Here is a 26,126-nt window from a genome sequence, read left to right on the forward strand (position 1 = left end):
ATTTACTATCTGATGATCTGAGGGAAAGCTGGTGTAATAATAAGAGAAACAAAGTGCACGATAAATGTAATGCACTTGAAACATCCCATACCCCTCCCCACCCAGTATGTGGAAAAACTATCTTCCATGAAACTGGTCCCTGGTACCAAAAAGGTTGGGGGCCACTCAATAAAGGGATCCCGAGTCCATAGACAAGAGCAGAGATATCTTCTCAATCGGGGCTGTAGATGTTCCTTGCAACTGAAGACCTGGGAGAAGTGGGCAGGAGTCACTGGGAATATCTGAGGCTGAGAGTCTATGACGTCCAAATGCTTTCCTAAATGTCCAGTCTTCCCAGTTAGAAGTAATCTCGATAGGACAAAGCTTGTATTCAAAGCTTTATTTTGTATGTACAATGTGTGCTCCAAAGTTTATTGCCTTGACCTGGATTTTAGCATATGCAAGCAGGACAGTATCATTGAGATATTTTATGATAAGATACACATTGCAAACATGTTCCTATCCTTCTTGCTCATGTCCAGGACAGACATCACTAATCAACTATGACACTCTTCCACTCTGAGCTCAGATCTGGATACACAGCACTAGAGATCATCAACAACTGATCAGAATTAGTTTGGTCTGCATCAGCACAGTTGGCCTCAGTCCAGATCTCCTGAGTGCCAGAGGATCTGTCTGGCAGATGTGTTTCTGAGCAACCCAGCTGAATGCCCCTACAAGGTAAGTATTGGAAATGGTAATGAGGATGATAATTAGGATCTTTTGAGAGAGACAACCTCCTTGAGTGTGGAATTGGAGACAGGAATGAGCCCCCCAAATTGGTTCTTTTAGCACAAATGGAATGCTGTAATCTGTCATTTTTTGTTGTTCCAGCATCCATCATCCTTGTTTTCTTTGGGAAAACCCCACTCTTAGTTCTAGTGGTTCAAATAGGATGGACACCATCTCCCTAGTCCAGGGGATTAGCAGAGCACTCCATCCCTCTGGCCTCACTAGCTGGTTCAGCAGACAGCAAATGACCTAGGTGTGTTAGACTGGACCACAAAGTTTAGTCCAGGTTTGAAGATGGGCAAGTCCTTTGGACTTGGTGGCTTTTACTTTTTATGTTTTACTACTAAAGCAGTGGATAAACAATATGAAGGATATAAAGGCTAGAGGCCTGTAGGTGGTGAATGTGAGTCATTATCTCATTGAGGTCTCTGTGACCTTTGGTTGTCTCAGCACAGTCGGATGTCTGCTATGTCAAAGGTGGGAAGAATAGAGAGTCATTGTCTTTTTGAAGTATCTTGTTTGAATTGTGTCTTTTATATTCCATCATGTCAGCACCTAGGCACAATATTGATTATATATGAGGCAGCTTCTCTGACTCAGAAACCACATGGTCAAGCTCTGAGGTTCTAGGCCTTGAACTCAGCCTGGGGCAATATCCTCTTATCTGCATCTTTGCTGTAGACCTAGGAGATTTTCATTTGGGACTTGTCAGCAGGCAGGTCTGGTCATAGCTTATCATGCCAGGTTACCCAGATTTCATTCCTGGACTTATTGGGCTGTGGCAAAGATGTTCTCTCTGTCTGCTGAAGTTGTATCTGGGAAGAAGTAAGGTTAGAGATCCTATATAAAAGAAAGATCTCAAGCTCTAATTATTTCACTTTAGCCTCTGGATCTAACCATGCCTGAAGCTTGCATGCCTATAGATTGTTTCAGTAAATTGAGCCTTCTCCCTTTTTGCTTAAGCTTGTTGAGTTGGGCCTCTGTCAATCCCACAAAAACAGTCCTAACTAGGGCAGATGGAAGGTGGGGGTCTGTGAAGTGTCTCGTTTGAATTGTGTTGCTATTTGGTATTCATCACTGGAAAAGGTAATGACACGTGAACCAGGAAACCTACACCTTTAATCATCTCCCCACGATCACTCACCTTCTTGGAATAGCAGTTTCTGCTTCTGTGATACAAGAGGGTTTTGCTGGATGGTCGCTAATATGACAGAGACACCCAGAAGGCAGAGGAGAAATTCCTTAAGAGCAGCCAGGAACAACCAGATAAGCTACACAATACTAATGGTCGCTATTGTGCATTCAGTACTAATTCTGTGCCAGATGATACAGTCATTAGCTCATTGAATCCTACCAACAGCCCTATGAGGTAGGTACTGCTACCATTCCTATTTTACAGATAGTGAGACTGAGGCACTGAGCAGGCGAAAGTAATTTGCCTAGGGTGACCCTGCTAACAAATGGAAGAAAGGGAAAGAGAGAGCAAAAGAGAGTGAGTAAAAGAGAGAGAGAGACTGTGGAATGCTTTGTCTTCCAAGCCATTTTCCACGTGCATGGGTTGTTTAGTTGCTCAGTCATGTCTGACTCTGTGACCCCATGTATTGTAGCCTGCTGAGCTCCTCTGTCCGTGGGATTTCCCAGGTGAGAATACTGGCGTGGGTTGCAATTTCCTTCTCTAGGGGATCTTCCTGACCCAGGGGTTGAACCCTTGTCTGCTGCATTGGCAGGCAGATTCTTTACCACTGAGTCACCAAGGAAGTCCCACATGCATGAGACTGGCAGATTACTGGTCCACCTGTGGTAGGTCATGCTGCAGTGCTCATCATAAAGAAAACATCCTCTAGGGTGGGTACACATGCTTATACCCACCCCTCTGGTATAGATTCCAAGTTAATTTACCAATCTCACTAGCTACTGCTTATTTAATCAGGAATGCTTTGTCTACTTTTAAGTTTTATTTTAAAAGATGCTGCATCTGACAAGACACACAGATGGGTACTAAGACAAGTGGGCCAAAGTTTGAGGAGGATATTTGCCTAATCTCAATGACATTATCTCCTCCAAGACATTATTAATCACAAAGGGATGAATAGTAACTTTACAGCAGAGAAAGCTGGCAGACACCCATATTAACCAAATGAACCAGGTTCGGTGGCTCAGACAGTAAAGCGTCTGCCTGCAATGTGGGAGACATGGGTTCGACCCTTGGGTTGGGAAGATCCCCTGGAGAAGGAAATGGCAACCTACTCCAGTACTGTTGCCTGGAAAATCCCATGGACAGAGGAGCCTGGTAGGCTATAGTCCATGGGGTCGCAAAGAGTCAGACGTGACTGAGCGACTTCACTTTCTTTCATATTACCAGTAAGTTAGACATCACAGCATCTTAAATCACTTGACACAATGTCCTGAGAAGGACGCACTATTGTCTCTGTAGCCTTCTTACCTCTAATGCAGAACCTCCATGCGATCACGGGAGAAATCAACAAATCCCAACCAAGGGACTTTCTACCCAGTAAGTGACCAGACTGCTTTAAAAGTGTGATGAAAAGCAAAGAAAGACAGTGGAATTCGTACATACTGGACAGGACTGAAGAGCTATGACAACTAAATGTAATGTGCGATTCCCAGATGGGACTCTGGAACAGAGAAAAGACATTGGTGAAAAACTGGTAAAAATCTAAATAAAGTTTGTGCATTAGTTGATGGCATTGCAACAGTATTATTTCCTGGCTTGGCTCATCGTACTTTGGTTATATAAGATGTTAACATTTAAAGTTGGGTGAAGGGCCTATGAGAACTCTCTGCCAATTTTACAGCTTTTCTGTAAGGCTGCAGTTATTTAAAAATAAAAAGTTAAAAATAATCCTGATGCTGTATCTTTATTTGTAAGCCAAGGATGTAGAAAACCTGGCATTTTCACATCCTGCTGGTGGGTTGACAAATTGAGAAATAGACTTAGAGGACTGAGAAATGTGAATCAAGAATGTTAAACAAATGAGTCCCTTTGACCAAGAAATCACATTTCCAGGAAATGACTTAAAAACAAACAAACAAACAGGAATAGTGTGGAAGATGTATGAATGAAGATATCCATTGCTATGTTGTTTATAATATTGAAAATTTGGAAACTTTTAAAATATTCTTAATTTTATTTTTTTGAGACAATAAAATGGTTTTTATATTGAGAGAAAAAAATGCAGGAAAAAAAGGAAACCTTGACTACAGTGTGTGTTACCATTATTCGAAATGAACATTCATCTGGTAATTTTCAGTATTAATTACATTTTTGGACAGATTACCAATTAAAAATGGGAAACAATCTTAATGTCTTACATTTAAGTGAAAAACATAAATTATAAGATGATATATGTAGTATAATCTTTTTATCTAAGAAAAAGTCTTTAAAGTCTGGAAGGACACATTAAACTGCTAACTATAGATACCTGTGGGAAGGAGATCAAAGAAACGTTTTTACTTTGCCTATATCGGAATTTGAACATCCATCAGATATATTATGGGGGAAAATAAAGATGTGCCCCACCTTTTTTTTGAACAACAGGCATGAGACTGCTAGGAATAAGTGAAGTCAGCCCTCCCCTCTGCTTCCCCTGGCAGCGGGGGTTTCCACCTGTGTCTCCTAACTTATCAAGTCCCTGATTTGCTTCCATCAGCTGGAGCTGTGAGCCCAGCCAATGCGAAGGAATATACGTGTAAGAGAAGCTGAAGAATTGCAGGTGCTTTCTGCTGACTGTGAACTCAGAGCAAAGATGAAGGGCTGGGTCTCTCTGGGTAATCTCCTGGCAGGAAGTGTTCTGGTCTGCTTGGGTTGGGCTCCTGAATGTAGGGGACCACTGCTCCCTTGGGAATCCCTGGCAGAGCCCTCTATAGGGACTGAAGACCCAGAATAGGGAAGGAGGTGGGAATTTTAGAGGATCAGGGAGGAAATGGGAGAATTCATAAGTCTAAATTCCAGAGACAGGGCCACCGTATTTCACTCTTCACTGGGAGATGGTGAATAGGAATTCTGGGGGAAAGATGATCGGACCGAAGGGTAATTAGGTAGCAAGGGTTAGCACCTACTTACAGCTAGAGCAACAGAGAAAGTACTGAGAAATAGCTGTGGAGCTTAGCCCTTCTTTGAGGTATGAGGCAAGTCATATAATTAAAAAAATTTTTTTTACTGAAGTATAGTTGATTTACAATGTTTTATTAATTTAAAATGTGTGTGTATGTACATATGTATATATATGTATACACACACACACACACACACACACACATATATATATATATTCTTTTTCTGATTCTTTTCCATTATAGGTTATTAAAAGATACTGTGTGAGAATGGATACATGTATATGTACAACTGAGTCCCTTTGCTGCCCACCTGAAACTATTACAGTATTGTTAACTGGCTGTACTCAAATATAAAATAAAGTTTTAGAAAAAGATACTGATAGTTTCCTGTGTTAAACAGTAGGTCATTGTTGGTTATCTATTTTATATATATAGTGGTATGTATCTGTTTACCCCAAACTTCTAATTTATTCCTCCCCACCTTTCCCCTTTGGTAACCATAAGCTTGTTTCCTATGCCTGTGAGTTTATTTCTGTTTTGTAAGTAAGTTCTTTTGTAGCATTTTTAAGAGTCCACATATATGTGTTATCATACGCTACTTGTTTTTCTCAGTCTGACCTACTTCACCTGATTATGACACTCTCCATGTCCATCTGTGCGGCTGTAAATGGTATTGCTTCATTCTTTTCTCTGAGTAATAAAATATGAATCTTCTTTATCCATTCATCTGCTGATGGACATTTAGGTTGCTTCCATAACTTGGCTGTTGTGAACAGTGCTGCTGTGAACACTGGGGTGCAAACAAGTGTTTCCTAACCATCAGTCACTCCCATGTAGTGTGTTTAAGTAGTAAGAAGAGAACCAGGTTTATCTTCTCAGTTCAGTTCAGTCTCTCAGTCGTGTCCAACTCTTTGCGACCCCGTGAATCGCAGCACACCAGGCCTCCCTGTCCATCACCAACTCCTGGAGTTCACTCAGACTCACGTCCATTGAGTCAGTGATGCCATCCAGCCATCTCATCCTCTGTCATCCCCTTCTCCTCCTGCCCCCAATCCCTCCCAGCATCAGAGTCTTTTCCAATGAGTCAACTCTTTGCATGAGGTGGCCAAAGTATTGGAGTTTCAGCGTTAGCATCAGTCCTTCCAATGAACACCCAGGACTGATCTCCTTTAGAATGGACTGGTTGGACCTCCTTGCAGTCCAAGGGACTCTCAAGAGTCTTCTCCAACACCACAGTTCAAAAACATCAATTCTTCGGCGCTCAGCTTTCTTCACAGTCCAACTCTCACATCCATACATGACTACTGGAAAAACCATAGCCTTGACTAGATGGACCTTTGTTGGCAAAGTAATATTTCTGCTTTTGAATATGCTATTTAGGTTGCTCAAAACTTTCCTTCCAAGGAGTGAGCATCTTTTAATTTCATGGCTGCAATCACCATCTGCAGTGATTTTGGAGCCCCAAAAAATAAAGTCTGACACTATTTCCACTGTTTCCCCATCTATTTCCCATGAAGTGATGGGACCAGATGCCATAATCTTAGTTTTCTGAATGTTGAGCTTTAAGCCAACTTTTTCACTCTCCACTTTCACTTTCATCAAGAGGCTTTTTAGTTCCTCTTCACTTTCTGCCATAAGGGTGGTGTCATCTGCATATCTGAGGTTATTGATATTTCTCCCAGCAGTCTTGATTCCAGCTTGTGCTTCTTCCAGTCCAGAGTTTCTCATGATGTACTCTGCATAGAAGTTAAATAAGCAGGGGGACAATATACAGCCTTGACATACTCCTTTTCCTATTTGGAACCAGTCTGTTGTTTCATGTCAAGTTTGAACTGTTGCTTCCTGACCTGCATATAGGTTTCTCAAGAGACAGGTCAGGTGGTCTGGTATTCCCATCTCTTGAAGAATTTTCCACAGTTTATTGTGATCCACACAGTCAAAGGCTTTGGCATAGTCAATAATATCTTCTCAGAGAGCCTCCTTATTTCCAAGGGTTCCTTCCCATGAAGTGGGGAGGAGAGAGCTGGCTGGGAAGTTCTCACGTTTATGTGCATCCTGTGTGTTTCTGAAGCACTTTCAAATATACCACTTCGAAGTCTTCCTGTGAGTCAAGAAGGTCAAGCACAGGTATTGTCCTTATTTTACATGGGTTGGACACTTAACCTCTAAGTGTGAAATGGAACGCCTGAAGACAGAAACAATCAATATACCTTAAGTATTGGCCGTACAAGATTAGCAGTATACGTACCCCATTTTCACGGCAGATATCAATAATCCATCACCACATTCCTTCCCACTGAGCTCAGATGGTATCTCAGGAGCCTTGCCTCAACATGGCTTAAGGCAGCCACTCCCACTTGATCAGAGTTGGCACATAAGAGGAAACTCACCTGTGATTTTGAGTTGACCACGTAGTACCTGTGGAGTTACCAAGTTACTCAATACACCTACTTGCAGCTCTTATTGAGTGCACTGAGTTGCTTATTATCTGCCAGAATCCATGTTCATCTATTTTATTTTTTGTTGAAGAGTTCTAGGTAGAGGTCCCAGGTGCTGTGGCTCCCCTGTTCTGCATCTCCTCCAATCAATTCTGATTTCAGCCTCAGCAGTGGTAGACAGTTCCCTGGGAACTCAGACATACCTCAGTTGGCAGTCTGAAGGACCTATTCTCTGGATTTCTGTATTTCTGTTCCAGTACCTTCTCTGGTGCTCCAAGAGCCTGCTAGGTGGCACCCAAGTTCTGTCTAGAAGTGCAGGGACCCAACCATGGACTGTTGAATAAATACTCTGTGCAAAATCAAGACTCTGTTGCCTATATCACAGACCTTGATAATGTACTTTAAAAAAGATCCCTTTTCCTTCCTCATTAGTTCACTCCTACTTTTTGAGATCATGTTCTGAATAAGTTACCGCCACACAAGTACATGATGTAGGGTCTGCTCTTGGGAGAATGGCAGCTGAAACTGGGACATCCAACCAGCACAACTATGGCTCTCCGTTTCCCCTATTTGAAAACTAACTCTGTGAATTCAGCTAACTTCCCCAAGGTCACTCCACTTGTCCTTCTGCTTCTAGAGTTCGTGCTTTCACCCACAAGGCAGTGCTACCAACAGGGCTTCAGACCACAGTTGGGCACCAAGCAACGGTGTTCTGGTACATTCAGTGCTACGTTTTGGTAGGTGAAAGAAGCTAATTGGATTTGACAGAGAGGAAATGAGCCCGTTTTCTCTCCTAAAAATAGCCTTAGTTTTAGTCATCCCTTTCAGGAACAACCATGCTTACCCAATGAAACGCCATCAACGTTTCAGAGTTTCTAGGTAATTAAAACACATCACTAAATCAAATCCCGTGAGAAAAATATGGCAAAGATAAGCATTCCAAAGCCCATGAAATGGAAATAATTAGCAGGCATTTCTCTGTCTTTTATTGTAGCCGTTTCAATCCAGGTTGATGCGAGGTGCAGACAAGGGTAGAGAATGTGGCAAATTGATGCTCCTTAAGGCATCATGGGAAACTCCTGACTAGTTGAGGCTGCAAAATGTGCCTTTTGTTGACTATGTAGTTCCCAATGCAGATCTGCTTGGTCAGGGGACAGTGTGGATGGATCTTTCTGATGTCAACAGATGACAACTCTTCTGAACAGGAAGTGCGAATGCTTGGAGCTTAGTTTATATACAGCTTAGAGTCCTTAGTTTAAATACAATCTCAGAGACTACTACTGTTCACTGATTCCTACCGAGTACCAACGCCTGCCCTAAGAATTTTGCAAATACAGTCTTGTTTATCTCTCATCATATCCCAATGAAGCAGGCTCATTTTATTTTTTTAAATTTTTATTTAAAATATTTTTATTTACTTATTTGGGTGTATGAGGTCTTAGTTGCAGGGTGAGAGATCTTTGATCTTCCTTGTGGCACACGGGATCTTTATTTGTGGGACGTGGGATCTAGTTCCCTGACGAGGGATTGCACCCAGGTCCCCTTCATTGAAGCACGGAGTCTTAGCCACTGGAGCAGCAGGGAAGTCCCAGCAAGTTCATTTAAAGCCCCATTTTATAAGCAAGAAAACTGAATCTTGAAGAGGGTAAACCACCTGCCCAATGCCACTGAGTTCTTAGATGGCAAATTTAGGATTTGAACCCAGGTCTTTTAAACTGAAATTTGGTTCTCCGTGACCTAAAATATGAAGTTTTGGTGGTAGAAAACCTCAGTTGTTTTTAGCTTGATCAAATGTAAAAGCAAATTAAGTTTTCTCCCTTTGTCTATTCAAATATATTTATTGATAACCTACCTGTGGATTCTCCACCCATGTTAGGTGCTGAGGTCAGGACAGCAAAGCAAACAAATCTGTCCTTTTCTCTCTCTTTAATTTGCTTTTTAATTGGAGGAAAATTGCTTTACAATATTGTGTTGTTTTCTCCTGTGCGTGCTGAGTTGCTTCAGTTGTGTCTCACTCTTTGTGACCCCATGGACTGTAGCCCACCAGGCTCCTCTGTCCATGGGATTCTCTAGGCAAGAATTCTGGAGTGGGTTGCCATGCCCTCCTCCAGGGGATCTTCCCAACCCAGGGACTGAACCTGTGTCTCTTACTGTCCTGCATTGGCAGGTGGGTTCTTTACCACTAGCGCCACCTGGGAAGCAAAAGAGCCATAATTACACATATATAGGTCTGTCCTTCTGTTGTGGCATTTAGTGTTTAGTGGGGTCTCAGTGATAGCTTGGTGATATTCCTGGCTCAAGTCATCTGTGGCTAAGATAAGAGCATGGGATAGCCCACTGAATGCCTTCGAACGCATTCTCCATAGGAGGAAGGATTTTCTGTTACTAGAGAAGGAAGAGAGAGTTGGGAGGCTAACAAAACAACACTATCATTTAAAGATGCTTAACACTCCTGGCTGGAGGGAAGTTTGGGGGAGAATGGACACATATATACAAACGGCTGAGCCCCTTGCTGTCCACCTGGAGGTATCACTGCATTGTTAATTGCCTATGTGTGCATGAGTGCTAAGTAGTTTCAGCTGTGCCCACCTCTTTGTGACCCCATGGACTGTAGCTCACCAGGCTCCTCTGTCCATGGGATTCTCCAGGCAAGAATACTGGAGTGGGTTGCCATGACTTTCTCCAGGGGAACTTTCTGAGCCAGGAATTGAACCCGATCTTCTGTGTCTCCTGCACTGCAGGCAGATTCTTTACTGCTGAGCCACCAGGGAAGCCCTCATGAGCTATACTCCACTATAAAATAAAAAGTTAAAAAAACTTTACAGAAGAAAGATTCATACCAGAGAACATAATCTCATTTTTGACCTTAAGGTCCAGAAATCTGATGACTGATGTTAGCATTTATTCATTTGTTGAATAGCATATGAAATAAAATTATTCTGCTGATATAGAAAGTGCAACAAACTTAAGGGAAGATTTTATATGATAAAATTTAATAGTGAAAATAATTGATAAAAAATAACAGAAAGATAGCTAAGGGCTTTACATTTTGATATATATGGAGTTTGGAGTTTTTAATGAATACATTCTACCACCAGTAAAATATAAGTTCTACTCTAGCAAAATGTAATAGTAGTAAAAAAATTTAAGTTGTGACAAAGCACTGGAGTTTTGCTTTTTTATTTGTTTTATGTATAAAACCAATAATGTATGTAAAGTTAAATTAAAAAAAAATGATGCTTAACATTGGTGTGGAAAAGGGATCAAGAAAACTTCCTGAAGAGGTGACCTGTATACTGAGGGATAAGTAAGAGTGGGACAACCATGGAGTGGGCAAGAGGACCTGGTGGCGTTACAACAGTGCTCCAAGGGAGATGGACAGGAAAGTCTGAAAACCTGGGAGTCAGGGGACACTGAAAATATTTTAGTATAGCCACAGCATGAATCGGGAGGATTGGGGATGGTGAGCATGTGAAAGAGATGAAATTGAAGAGGCTGGACAATGAAATGCTTTGTACACCATATTGACGGCTTTGAACTTGATTCTGTGGGCAATGGGGAGCCATCGATGGTTTTAGGCAGGGAGTATGCCACGATCAGATCTATGATTCAGAAAGCGGGTTTGAGGACAGCTGGAAAGCTGTCTTGTTCATCCCTGTGTCCTCAGTAACTAGAACAGTAGCTGGCATATAGTAGGTGCTCAATAAGTTCTGGTTGAGTAGGGAGTCTAGGTACAGATTGCTATGGGTCATCAGACCCTTTCTTTCTTCCCTAGGATGAAAAGTAACACTGAGTATAGATGTAAAAGGTCTTCTGGCTTGGGGGTTCAAAGCAGTGTAAGTGACAATATTATACATCACGTTCCTCCTCTTGTCTGCTTCCAAAGGCCTCTGTCCGGCTTTATTCAATACCCACTAGACATCCTCATGTTCATATCTTCACCTCTGTATTAACAAGTGGGCTGTCCTAATTGCCTTCCACACACACAGGCACTGATTTCTGGAAGTGGAGGGAGCCTACTGCTTGCTGTCAGCCACTGTCCTGGGGATATTTCCTCTTAGGATCAAACTACCTGTAAGCTCTTGTACTGCTGAAAAGAAACATCCTCTTGTGTCAGGATGTGCCTGGTTAATTTCAGATCTTCAGGCACAGGCAACCCTTGACATATCAGAGCAGAAAGAGAAGGAGAACTCCATTGAAAGTGCTGGCATCCAAACCAATGTGTCATTGATGGGGGAGACTGTTGGAAGTAGTTTTGTCGTTTTGTTTTAAAGGGATGGATTTTAAGTTACACGATCTTGGTTCAAAAGTCTAGGCTCTGCCACTTAATTATGTGGTAATTTAATTGTTCTATGGCTAAGTTTCTCCTCTGCAGAATGGATATAACTTTTCTATTTTGCAGGTTTTAGTGAGGAATAAATGAGGTAACAGAAAAAAAGCTGTTTGGTAAAGAGAAGACATGATTTTCTGGGGAAACTGAAGCCCAGATGATATGAATGCATGAGCATGGGTCAGAGATTGAGCCAAGACTAGATGGGAAGGAAATGGCGGTTTGGCAATTTTTCTTTTCTGTCTATATTTCTTCCTTGCCTCTTTTTCTCCTCAATGCCCTTTACCAAGTCTTTCTGCACAATTCTAGGTAGCAGACATACTGTGTTCGTGTATGTGGTGGGATATCACCACAACTATGCAATGCTGGTCAAAAATTCTCTTAAGACTCTACTGATTGCAAGTGGCTGAATCACATCTCAGGCCCTTACTGGCTCAGTAACTGGGAAGGACAAGTGTGGAGTTGGTTTCAGCAGCCCATTTATGGCGTGAGGGTTCCTTTCTCCTTGACTCTCATTTCAGCTTCTCTGTTGGCCGCATTCTTCTCTCTAACGGGGTGGGGCTTCCCTTTCATGGCATTTGTGCGTGGGGTGGCCATGGGGGCAAGGTCACAGGAAACTTGAAGCTTCTATCACATCAGCATGGCTGCTGCTACGTCGCGTCAGTCATGTCCGACTCTTCGTGATCCCATGGACTGCAGCCTACCAGGCTCCTCCATCAATGGGATTTTCCAGGCAAGAGTACTGGAGTGGGTTTCCATTGCCTTCTCCGCATCAGCATAGCGGTTCTAGAGAAAAGAGAAAGCCTTCCTTCAGAACTTAGGAGCAGGGGAGGGCTGTTACTGGCTGTTTTGAGTCACATGTTCAGTATTGAACCAATCACCAATCATCATGACCGGGTGATGGTTAATATTGTACTATAATTGCGCAGGATGGGTCATGTGACCTAGGCCCCACGTGACTGCTGCCATTGGGAGGGTTGTGTGTGCTTGGTGGTTCCATTAGAACTAAAAGGATGGCAGAGGTGATAGCCCCTAAAACTCCATAATCTGTATATATATGAAAGACAATTTTATCCCTTGCCCCAGAAAGAAAGGAAAAAGAGAGGCTGGGCAAACAATAATAACATTGCTAAGCTAAGTCACTTCAGTTGTGTCTGACTCTGTGCGATCCCATAGACGGCAGCCCACCAGGCTCCCCCGTCCCTGGGATTCTCCAGGCAAGAACACTGGAGTGGGTTGCCATTTCCTTCTCCAATGCAGGAAAGTGAAAAATGAAAGTAAAGTCGCTCAGTCTGGTCCGACTCTTAGCGACCCCATGAACTACAGCCTACCAGGCTCCTCCATCCATGGGATTTTCCAGGCAAGAGTACTGAAGTGGGGTGCCATTACCATACATATTCCTTTGCCTGTTTTTCCCCCTGCCTCACAAGCTAACTAGGGACTCTATGTCTGTGTTCAGTAAACATCTGTCCTGCTGGGACCTGTTAGATTTGTGGATAAAGGAAGGGGTGGATGGGCTTTGGGTTTAAACATGTCTGAGATCAGATTCCTGCATTTCCCTTACCTGGCTGTGTTACTTTGGGCAAGGCACATAACCTCTCTGAATTTGTTTCCTCCTGTGTAAAATGAGATCATAGATCAACCTTATGTGACAGTTGCAAAGATGAAAAACAAAGTGCTTCAGTAAGTGGTAGCTAGTATAATTACTATTATTATAGTAATTATGATTGTTAGTATTTTCAGAGCTGAGGTGGATGGATAGGAAGGGATTCCAGGAAGAGAACCTGAGAGACTCACAGTGTTAGGGCTGGATTAGAGATGATCTAACCCAAGGATTTCTTTTTACAGGCAGGGAAACTGAGGCCCAGCCAACAGCCTGGCCTGGGTTAGGTTACGTGTTGGTGAACTGAGGGGATGGCAGGGATGAGATCTCTGCAGGAGACTGAGCCTGGAGTCAGTTAGCCTCGCCAAGAGCTTTCAGAAATTACGAGGCCACAAAAATGCTTTTTGGCTGGAAGCTTCCAAATGGGCCCCACCCATCTTGCTTACAGTCGGTCCTCCTTCTCCCTACTGGACCCTGTGTTGCCAGGTTGGTGAGTCTGAATCTTTTTTTTTTTAAACAATCATTTGTTCTGAAATATTTAGATTCACTGTCTTTTAGGATGAGAATTAGAGCTTTGAAAAGCTTGGTTATGGCATGACCTTTTCCCAATACTCACATAAGATGTTTCGCTTCCTCCTTCCTTCCACCCCCCATTCCTTCTTGCCTCCTTCCTTCTCCTTCCTTCCTTTTCCCCCCTCCTCCCTCCATCCTGTCTTCATTCCCTCCTTTCCTTCTTCCTTCCTTCCCTCCCCACCCTCCCTCCGTTCCCCTTTCTCTGCTCTTGTCTAACGTTTAAACCTTCAGTGCGTTGTGCGTGGCACTATGCCAAGGGTGAGGTCAAAGGATCACTCATTCGTACATTTACAGTATTTCTCAAGTTCATCTCTATGTCTGGCATGGTGCCAGGACCCTGGGCACTGGGGATACAGCAGGAAACAACACACACGTTGTCTCTGCTCCTATGGGGCTTACAGTGCAGTGTTTCCCATCCTGGAAACTGGATGTTTAATCTGGGTTCAGTGTCTTCAGTGAAAAGGCTGGCATGGGGCGAGGTGGAGAGGTGATTGGAGCAATAACGTGGTGAGGGGTTTGGAGTTTGTTGTGAGGGCAGGGGCCAGTCACTGAAGGGTTCTTAGCAGGTGAGGGTCACACTGGGACTCGTGTTTGGGAGGGAACACTGCCCCTTGCTCACCTTCGTAGTGTCATCTAGCATCACGCCTTCCGGCCTTCCCTGGGCTCTGGTCCCTCTGATCTTCTCTCATTTTCAGTGATGAAAATGCTTCCATCCTTCCAGGCTTCTACAGAAGCCATTCCTTCTGCCTGGAAACCCTTTCCTCTCTATGTCTAGTTATCTCCTCATCCTTCAGTGTTCACCTCAAATGTTTATTCCTCTGGGACACTTTTGAGGTAAGGATTCCCATCCTCACCTTTCCCCACCAGGCTAAGCTGAGTCCCTGCTCTCTGCTCTCAGAGCATGCAGTATTACTCTTTGTTTCAGTGACCACAATTAAAAAGAAATAATGAATTATGTAATTGTTACATGTAACTTTTTTTTTTTCTGTGACCAAAAAAAACAACACTTTTTTCCCCTGCTCACCTCTCCACCTCACCCCATGCCGGCCTTTCTATAATCTCTCTGTAGACAGGGTTGAGTCTGTCTTGTTCACTTTTAAGCCTTCAGCATGTGGGACAGTTTGGCACTTAGAATGCAGAATAAGTAAATATTGGTTAAAGAATGAATGACAGAGGGAATGAATGATTGGGAAAATGAGTGAAGGAATAAATAAGAAAGTGAATGAATAATGAATAAATGAGTGAGTGAATGAATGAATGAATGTGTGGATGAGTGAATGGATGAATGTGTGGATGAGTGAATGGATGAATGGACGAGTGAATGAATGAATGAAATATCACCCACAGTGTTTGGAATGTGATTATACTGGGAGGTCTAAATAAGGCTGTAACCTCTCCCCTGACCTAGTCACTTAATTGTTTCTTCAGCAGCACAAGACCTTATGAATCATTTATGGGGTCTTGCTCCCATGTGCTAAATGGAAAATCATTTTCATCTGCGTGTCCGCTCTGATCGATTGCTCATGGCTGCCTAGAGCTCTGTGAGAAGCTTTGGGAGGCGGCTTTGGGCTTAGTGGAGGATGCCAGTATCTGTTAGTAATGTCTGCCATGGGTACCTTAAGGGAAATATTATCACCTATTCTTCCTGTGTATTAGCTTTGAATTCCTGGGGCGTCTGTTCCTTGAGATAGAGCTCCTTTAAATCTTACAACTAATTTTACTCTCCTTATTGGGAAGACTCAGTGCTCTTTGGGGATGTGTGCTGACCCAAAATATCAATTCTGTTATTACTTGGCATGAAATATATGTACTTCTCCCCTCTCTCATGCTCCTGTTTTCTTTCAAATCTGATTTCTTACTGACTTGATCTCAAGCTCCTTGAGGGACCACTTAGCCCCATCTGGAAAATTAAATAGACAAATTCAGTAGGTTATTTTGTCTCTTGGGCTGAAACCAGAAAGTAAGTCAATTCTGTGGGAGAATTTCTCAGAATACAGTGTGAGACCAGCTGCAATAGGATCACTGGGAGCTACTGTTTAAAAAGCAGCTTGCTAGACCTCACTTTCTTCCCCTACCTCTCAGTTAAACATCAGGAGGTGTCATCATCCATAAAAGGCAATGAACGAGGTCTGGTGAGGACAGAGTGATTTCTCTGACATTGTAAAATGAGCTCAGGGTGGAGGAGAAGCCAAAACCATGCTGATTCTCAGCCACGACCTGACCTGCTATTCCCAGCTTCCTTCAGCCAAATCCTACTCCACTTATTTTTAGCATGAGGCAGTGGGCCAGCTCCAGGGAGATGGATTTCTAGTTTTGGCTAGGCTGGTTATTAGCATATAATTTTGGTGGGGGGAGGGTCTCAGGTTCCTCAGCTGTTAACTGAATGACTTAATATCACCATCATCACCATCAGCATGACAACTGTCACCAACATCATCATTTCCATCACCGTTTTTACCATACCACCACCATCGTCACCACCATCATCACTGCCACCACCATCATCATCACCACCATCATCACCACCACCATCATCACCACCACTACCACCATCATCACCACCATCACCACCATCATCATCACTACCATCACCATCATCATCATCACCATCATCACCACCATCACCACCATCACCGCCACCACCACCATCACCACCATCATCATCACCACCATCACCACCATCATCATCACCATCACCATCATCATTATCGCCATCATCACCACCACCACCATCATCATCACCATCCCCATCATCACCATCACCACCATCATCACCACCACCATCACCATAATCAATCACCATCATCACCACCACCATCGCCATCACCATCATCATCATCACCACCATCACCATTATCATCATCACCACCATCATCATCACCACCATCATCACCATCCCCATCATCACCACCACCACCACCACCACCATCATCATTACCATCATCATCATCACCATCATCATGACCATCATCACCACCACCATCATCATCACCATCATCACCACCACCATAATCAATCACCAACATCACCACCACCATCATCACCACTGCCACCATCATAACCACCACCATCATCATCACCACCAGCATCATCATCATCACCACCACCACCACCATCATCACCATCATCACCACCACCACCATCATCACCGCCACCATCATCACCACTATCAACATCACCATCATCACCACTATCATCATCACCACCACCACCACCATCATCATCACCATTGTCACCCACCATCATCATCACTGTCTTCATCATCTCCAACACCGCCATCATCCTTACTGTAGAAAATGCCTACCGAGCATCCCCAATGTTCCTAGCTCTGTGTCCTTCACTATATAAAGCATTTTCTTATCTAACCCTCACAACCCTATGGGATATATATTTATGTCTGTGTTATTAATCCCATTATTCTAGTTTTACAGGTGAGACCACTGAGGCCCACTTTCCTAGTGGGTGGTAGAGTATGAATTAAACCCAGACTACTCTTGTTCTTAACAACTTAATGAAGCGTCTCTAAACAATCTCTTAAGGTCTAGTCCAGATTGAAAAACCCTAGTGTCAAAAGAATAGATCCATGTATATGTATAACTGAATCACTTTGCTGTATACTTGAACCTAACATTGTAAATCAATTATGTTCCATATAAAAATTAAAAAAAAAAAATCAACAAGGACCTGTTGTATAGCATGGGGAACTCTACTTAATACTCTCTAATAACCTACATGGAAAAGAATCTGAAAACAATAGATATATGTTTATGTATGTATAACTAAATTACTTCACTGTACATCATTGTAAATCATCCATACTCCAATATAAAATAAAAATTTTTAAAATGAGACAAGCAAACAAAAATTCCTAGTATCTTTTCAAGTTTTGCCATCTGTGGGTACAGACAGAAGATCTGATAAGTTTTTGAAAACATGTTTCTTTTTTTTTTTCTTTTTTTAAATTTTATTTTATTTTTAAACTTTACATAATTGTATTAGTTTTGCCAAATATCAAAATGAATCCCTCACAGGTATACATGTGCTCCCCATCCTGAACCCTCCTCCCTCCTCCCTCCCCATACCATCCCTCTGGGTTGTCCCAGTGCACTAGCCCCAAGCATCCAGTATCATGAATTGAACCTGGACTGGCATCTCGTTTCATACATGATATTTTACATGTTTCAATGCCATTCTCCCAAATTTTCCCACCCTCTCCCTCTCCCACAGAATCCATAAGTCTGTTCCATACATCAGTGTCTCTTTTGCTCTCTCGTACACAGGGTTATTGTTCTCATCTTTCTAAATTCCATATATATGCGTTAGTATACTGTATTGGTGTTTTTCCTTCTGGCTTACTTCACTCTGTATAATAGGCTCCAGTTTCATCCACCTCATTAGAACTGATTCAAATGAATTCTTTTTAATGGCTAAGTAATACTCCATTGTGTATATGTACCACAGCTTGCTTATCCATTCATCTGCTGATGGACATCTAGGTTGCTTCCATGTCCTGGCTATTATAAACAGTGCTGCGATGAACATTGGGGTACACGTGTCTCTTTCCCTTCTGGTTTTCTCAGTGTGTATGCCCAACAGTGGGATTGCTGGATCATAAGGCAGTTCTATTTCCAGTTTTTTAAGGAATCTCCACACTATTCTCCATAGTGGCTGTACTAGTTTGCATTTAAATCCACGCACATAAAAACATGTTTCTTGATAGAGCCTGGAGTGTGGAATGATAAGGTGATTTTGTGAAGCTGCTGTTAGAGGAGCTCTCTGACTTTGTCCAGGGAAAACTGAGGTCCAGCGGAACATGCCTTGTTCATGGACAAACATCAAATTAGGGCCAGTTTTTGAAGTCATTTAGTTTTCCCTTAAGCAGGAAGAAAGTTGGCAACAAGATCACTGGTTAATTTTCTCCATGGTCTTAGAGGAGAGGAATAGGAAAGCGGCGTTTGAAATCTGTGGCTCTGGGTTCAAAATCTTGCTGTTTCTTTTTATTGTTATATGATCCTGGTTTTTAAATGGCTGACCTCTCTGGGCTTCAGTCACCTTACCTGTAAATTGGGGGTCATAGTATCATAGCACCTCCCTCATAGGATTAAATAAGATAACATTTTCAAAGTACTTACTCAGCACATACCTAGGACATACCTTCTACATGAATACTTTCTGCACTATGATTATAATGACTATATTATTACACAATATAGTTTATAAATATATATTATAGAGAATATATGTTTACTGTATCTTGTATTAACTCTCACAGCTTTGTTTTTTTCCTCTGTATATCATCTCTCTCCACTATATTATTTCATTGATATCTCTCTCCACTATATTATTTCATTGAGACGAAAAGGCTTAATACAAAGTAAACTAAACCCAGAATTCCTGTTTTAAATCAGCTTACAAGATTTTCAAAACAGGCTTTTGCTAGAATTATGTAGTAAGGGGCCTCAAGGTTTCCTCTGACTTACATCTGTGTACAGCTGAGAAATTGACTTCTCCTCCACCATTCCCCCCACCCAGTCAAATTATTAATTAGTTGCCTTATTGACTAATTTCTAAGCACTCAGTCAAATTGGGTAACCAATCCAATTTGGACAGGAGAACAGCGAAAAGCTTTAGTTCATCCATTTTTCAATTGGGTGCTTGTCATTGTCTGGGCAAAGAGACTTGGAATCAAGGCCTCACTCGAGGTTGGAAAACCCAGGAACGGTGATTACTGAGCCGTTTTATCTTATCTTCATTTCTTCCTCGGCTTGATTTCCTGTAATAAAAGGCGGAGGGGCCCTTTCTAGTTTCAAGGTGGGACAAAAGAGTTTGAAAGGCTATTACTTCTATTAAAATTAAATAACAACTATTGAATGTTTACTCCGTGCTGGGTACTTTTCCTTGTTAGTGGCCGTGATTAGGCACTTTTAATGCTTTCTCTCGTATATTCTTTGCCATCCTGACCGACGGGATGTCAGCAATAGAATGAAAGTCGCTGTCGTGATGTTAAAAAAAAACCAACTCAGTATTTTTATACAGCTACTTGCTTTTAAGGACCCCCCCCCGCCCCAATCTTTTGTAAACATCTTCTGTGACATCTTCCAGATGGTCGCGGTAGCTCTATCTGTTACAAAGGTGGAGATATGAAGTTGCAGAAAGTCTGCACTGTTTTCTGAAGAGCAGCAATCACTTCCACAACCCTTTGCCTTGGCAGAGATCCTAAAACAGCCCATGAGAGGGAAACAAAGACAAAACAGCTACCGGTTTGTCAACCTAAGATGCAGGTACTTTCTCTTTCTTTTCTGGGATACACTTAGGAAGCGTTCAGTTCCGGGAACAAGAGCCAACGCATCCCCCCATGTTTCCCTATCTAAGTGAGACCCAAGTAGGGTGGCCTGAACTCCCAGCTCTCTCTCTGAAAATCCTTTTGGGGAAACTAAAGCAAATAGCATAGAAAACTGGCTTTCCATTTTGCGGGAGTGGGTAGGTCTGGTACCAGCCCTCCATCCCAAACAGGCTTTGGATTCGGTTTTATTGGCTAGTGAAAAGAATCATTTAATAGTGGAGAGTCAGGCAGTGACAAAGGAATTCAGGTAAATTAGTTTCAGTTCTTCCGTAGATAGTCCTTCTCCTTTGGGATTAAAGCTTTAGAAATTAAAGCCTTCTTACCACTTAACTCCCCGACCCCTTCCCTGTTCTCTAAGCTTTTTAAAAAGGATTTCTCTTCCCTTGCTAAATCTCTTCGAGAAAGAGTTTCTTTTCTTTCTTACAGAAGGGTTGGGGGAATTAAACTCACCAAAATATCCTAACATCAGTGCGTGCAGAAAATTCAATGAAATCTAAATTAGGTGCATTTAAAAAAAAGTTGTTTTTTTGCTGGGACCCTTAAAATATGCAGACATACACCAAGAGAGGGCTTCAAAGCCCATTTTAATAACTAACTACTTACCTGCTCAAAGCATTTACTCACAGGTCCCCCTTTCACCCCAGTCCCAAATACTTAGAATGTAGTTAAAGTTTAAGCTTTTAGCCTCTGAAAGTACCACAGGCACTTGTACGGGAGCGGTGTCCATAAAATCGACAAGCCCGGTTTTCCATTACTCCGTTGTAATTAACAATCCAGTAGTAAATTAATGATCTGGAATTCACAAATGGTGTGGAACTTGAGGGTTTAAATATTTAGCAAGGGCTCCTGACAGCGTGTTAAGTTCTATAATTTGATTTTGTAACTGAAACCTACACGAAGGCATGAGTCCCTGATGGTTAACGTTTTTCTAGGCATAGCCCCAAACAAGGCCATGGACACAGTCTGGGGTCCCCCTACCCCCCAATTCGCCAACCTTTTCCTTTGATTTATCTTCCCTTTCTATTTGCTCTATATCCTTGGTTTCTCTCAGCTTGGAAATCCCACTGCTATGATTCTTCTCCTCTCTTGTTAAATACTCTTCTCATTGAAAAAAGATTTCAGTTTCCCCAGAAAGCCTATCCATCACTGGGATTAAAATGCAATATAATGTATACATTTCAGGTGATGTGAAACAAGGACCGGCAAAGATATAAAATATACATGGAGAAATATAAGAAGCAAAAAAAAAAAAAAAAAAAAAAAAGGTGGGAGGGAGCAGTTCTTCTAAGACTGGCTGAAGTTTAAATAACAATTTACTGTTTAGACATGAGAGGCTGAAAGTCAGGAAATGTTCCCCCAGACATTCTGGACTCTTAAATCTGTTGTCAGTAAAGGGGTACAATGGTGTGAATTTTTAGCTGAACATCAGTTGGACTTTGAATTTCCTGGGTTTTTGTTGGCTTGTATCACAGTGAAACATTATATTCTGCCTGCACCCCCCACCCCCGCCAAATATATATCTAATTTCCTTTACAAAGGGCAAATAAAAAAAAGTTTTTCCCACCAAGTTATAAGAAAACATGTTATCTTTCCCAATAAGGCATTATCTATTATTGGAGTTTTTTTTTTTTTTTTTGAGAGCTAAAAAGCATGCGCAAAAATAATGTTCCAAACCCATTTTATTGTGTTTTGTCAGATAAAAAAAAGCTGAGTTTGATTTATTATTTCATGTAGATATTATGTAGACGCTCATGTTTGACATTTCCTGAGAAATATTTCCGTCTCTGAGGTCTTTAAAAAAAATGCACATTTTAAAAGAATTTAGGGTTTGTTTTTTTTTTTCCCCTGTGTGTGTATGTGTGGTGGCAGATGGTAGAGGGGGGAGTGCTTTTAAGGTTCTTTATGTTTAATATGTTTATTAACTTAAAAGAATTTACTGGGAAATTATGAACTTTATGAAAGACAGACATTTCTTGAGAGTCAATTGCTTCCAACAATTCCTTTCTTTAAAGCCATTTTTCTATTCTTTCCTCCTATAATTACGGAATGTTTTAAATGTGAGTAATTATACCTTGACATAGCTCGTGATTTAGAATGGACCTTTGAGAATGACAGCAAAGTGGTTTCGTAGTTCAATAAAATCAAAAGCAGTTAAAAAATAAGTATACAACTGGATTTGTTATTCTTTCTAAAAATCGGTCGAACATATAGACCTTTTTGCGGGGTGGGTGGGTGAAATTTCAGATTGGAATGAAGTTATAACCCACCTCAGGAAAATCGGCCCTTTAATGAAAGAAATGGAAAAGACTTAATCACCAAGACCCCTCCAATGTGACACTTCAGATTACATCAGAACTCTCCCCAGTAATGCAAAAGGAGAGCCTTTCATCTGAAAAATGAAATGCTTAATGATTTCAATGAGTTCGTACCTCCCCAAATTTGAGATCAGCATAGAGCCTGGATTTCCTTTATATCTGGGAGCTATGTATGGAAATGATTCTTCTCTTGGGTTTTCCACCTCCAGCGCCCCCATCCTCCCCCCCCCCCCCCCACTCCTCTTGCTACAGGAAGGTAATTTGTTTTCTCTGGGAGAGTTGGAGGGTGGAGGACAGCCATGTAGTTATAGAAAATACTAAATGGCATTTCCTAGTTATCTGAGAATATTAACATTCAAGTGGGTCAGGTCTGCCCAGAGGCAGAAGGCAGAACTGAAGATCATTTTTTTCTCTGCTGTGTTTTGGTGATTAAATGTATTTGTCTGAAAAAGGAGAGAGAGAAAGAGGGAGAGAAGGGAATAAAAAGAAAAACTAAAAAAGACTTAAATGTACCGAGAGTACCTAATGAACTAGTTAACATTCTTACTATCAGGAAAGTCTAACCCATTCATAAATAAACAATTTAAAACCGCCTTTCACCCGCACGCACACACACTCTCTTTGAGCTCCTTTTAGCAATTTGGAGTACAGGAGATTAAAGTCTTTTGGAAATTTCCAAGGTCAGACCTCAACTAAAATAGGATTAAGGGGGTAAGGGGGAAGGAAAAAAAAAAAAAGAGAGAGAGAAGGAAGGGTTTTATTCCCTCCTTCCCCTTTCCCCTAACTATCCGAAATAAATCGGAAGTCATTTCTCGAAATCCTCCTCTCCCCTGGCCAGTGGCAGCTCTTCAAAAGCTTCTGAGATTGTTTCAAAAATTTCCAATCCTTCCTCCCCCTTCCTCCCCTCCCCATGGTAAGAAAAACAAGTCAAGAGTAGGGAGTTAGAGGGGGGACATTAGGGGTCCCTTCCCCACCATACTCCAGGGGGCACTGTGACATAAACAACTTTTGCGGAAAGAGCCTGCTGAAAGAAGAAATTCTCCAACTTTGCGACCGTTTTCTCTTCAGATGTTCCAAGTCAGTATTCCAACAAAGGAAATCAACAAGGGAAACTCACTATATTGCCCCCCCCCCCCCTTTTTTGTTGCTGCATTCCATATGTAAGGTTTAATGTCTCCACCAAGGACATAGGGCTTTGAATAGGGAAGCACAGGAAGATAAAACAGCTCAGTACCTTTCTTTCTCTCTCTCCCCTCCCTCCCTCTTTCCATCCTTCCCTCTCCCCGCCCCCCCCCTCAATTCTTATATCTTTCTGGCCTTTTCTCCATAAATGTTTTCTTTTCTATTTTTCCCCAGTATCCCTTCCTCCCCTTGCCCTCTCTTTCCCTAATACGTCTCTACAAGAACACAACAGAAAACATCTTTCCGTCTACCTTGGTTGCATTCTTCCGATGCTTCCATTTCATCCATCCTTAAGTCTTCCCAGACGCTGCTTGCCTGCTCAATCACCAGATTTGAGTAAGCAGGGCTGTCTCTCAGTACATTTTGGTAGATCTTAACAGTAATTATGTAGCAACTTCAAAGCAAAACTATTTGTGTGCTTTTCTGTCTTTTTTCCTCTATCTTTCTGGGCACACACGTGCGTGCGCACACACTCTCAATCCTAACCCCACTAAATCCAAACAAAAAATCCTTTTCAAACAGGGCAGAAAATTGGGTTGAAGTTAGCAGCTGGTATTTCAAATGTATGATGATTGCAAAAACCTCCCCAAATTTCTGGGGGAATAATGAAAGGACCCTGTAAAGAAATAACACTTCTTTAAAAAGGAAAAGAAAGAGAACTTCTTATTGGACTAGTTTCAGTTAAAAATATTTGGTCGTGTCTCAAAATTTCAATATTTTAGGCCAGGGACTGCGAATAACAATGAAAAAAAAAACAAACACACGAAAACAAGTTTAGGCTGAGACATACATTTAATTAGAATTTGCCAGAACTGAATCTGGTGCCGACATACCCTAGTTCCTAAAGTGAATGATTTGGTCCTAGCAAACCTGTGCTTTTGGAAAGGCAATTTTACGGCAAAGAGTAAACATTTTTAATAAGATTTTTACTTCTTAAATATTTAAAAACTCCACCCAGTTCTGCCTTTGTGTCTGCCTTTAAATAATCAGAACTGGGTTGCCAGGTTTTAAGAGAGGGGGGGAAACCCCTTCATTCAATAAAATAATGGACAGCAAAGCCAAATGTTTCATTGACGAAATGTTTTCCAGGGATTCTGACTTTATTATAAATGAGAGTTTTATCTCAGGAACTAAAAATACTAGAAGGGAAGGAAATCAACGAAAGGGCTGAAAATACTAGGAACTATTAACCAAATCCTCCCCTCGCAGTAAGGACTGTAGCTTGTTGATGCCTCTGGAAGCCTGAGCAGAGAACAAACAAAAGGAACGCTTAGGATCCCAAAGACTTGTTCGGTGTAGAAAACTTACAAGCACTCAACCAGAGGACAAGCTTTCTTCAGAGTGGGCATTTCCAAGCGTGGCAGACCTGTATGTGTGTGTGCATGTGTGCAATTTGCACTATTTTCCATATATTTTGTCTACACTTATGTAGATGATCGCTTAGGAAAACTTCCATAGAGAGCAACTGGAAAGAGAATGCCTGACTTTTGTATGTTATTGACACTCTTCCTGGTGAATATTACAGATAAGAACATGTCAGAAGTTCTTTTAAGGAAAGGCGTCCCTTCCTTTCTCTTTGGTCGATTTTGTCAATTCACTGTCTAATTTGAAAGCAGAAAGACTGGAAGCACAGTAAGCTCTAAAGAAGCACACTGACGCATTTTCTGTTTTCTCTCTTGGAACAGGCACCTTATTTAAAAGTGTTTTCTCTGAATTTTAGGAGACTACACAAATATAGTAGCCTGAAAGGAAGATATAAACTCATCAGATTTTAAATAAAAATGCTTATCCACATCTGAGACAAATCAGCCTCATCACAAAAATATATGTTCATTAGCTGTAGCCTTGCTCCTTTGGAAACGGGATCATTCATTTCAGCTTTGTTTTTCTTCTTCTCCTTTATTTTCTTGCCTTTGTTGTGTTAAAGTCTCGTAAACTTGCTGTGGACCATAAATCTCTTTGCAAACCGTGATATGCTGATTTAGAGGGTCCTTATTACGAGTGTGTAAAACTTAGTTTTCTGAGAGTTTATTATTATTATTCCCCAAATATAACACTAACAACAACAACAATAAAAAAAGGAATTATAAGCCGAGTCGATCTCTCCCAGATTTTTGATTTTTTCCTTTGCATACCTAAAAAAGTAGTGAAAGAGAAGACATTTATTTCTAAACGACTATTCTCAATAATAGGATATTAATACAGTAAAAATCATTTGTTCCCATACCAGACCTTCAGATTCTTTCAGTAGCTTTGAAACGGGGGAGCATTTCCTAGTGTGGGCTGAAAGGCTGTCTTATAAAAATGGCCAGCAGATGGCACTGCACCCCTGGTTACTACTCCTGGACCTGATTTTGGTGCTATTCTTGGTTTTTGGGACAAGAGTGTGGACAGGCACTTTGGGGCTGATTCTGGGTAGTCAACAATGGCATCAAAAGATGAAGAGAAGGAGAAAAGTGACCAAGCCAAGGAGTTCTACTTGCACATGGTGGGG

General features: G+C 41.7%; 2 long non-coding RNA genes across 2 annotated transcripts in view; one reads left to right on the plus strand and one right to left on the minus strand.

The window, feature by feature from the left end:
- Positions 1-10,257: 10,257 nt before the first annotated feature.
- LOC139176744 (uncharacterized) lies at positions 10,258-24,189 on the minus strand. The gene is made up of 2 exons (XR_011561184.1): positions 23,884-24,189; positions 10,258-12,402 (listed from the first exon to the last, which is right to left on the minus strand). It is a non-coding gene; the product is annotated as an uncharacterized lncRNA (long non-coding RNA).
- The window catches only part of LOC139176745 (uncharacterized), a 277,046-nt gene continuing 269,384 nt past the window's right edge, over positions 18,465-26,126 (plus strand). Inside the window, exon 1 of the long non-coding RNA XR_011561185.1 lies at positions 18,465-20,073. This is a non-coding gene — a long non-coding RNA (uncharacterized lncRNA). The remainder of the gene's footprint in view (positions 20,074-26,126) is intronic.

The sequence above is a fragment of the Bos indicus genome, chromosome 17, assembly GCF_029378745.1.
Source record: "Bos indicus isolate NIAB-ARS_2022 breed Sahiwal x Tharparkar chromosome 17, NIAB-ARS_B.indTharparkar_mat_pri_1.0, whole genome shotgun sequence".
NCBI classification, from domain to species: Eukaryota; Metazoa; Chordata; class Mammalia; order Artiodactyla; family Bovidae; genus Bos; species Bos indicus.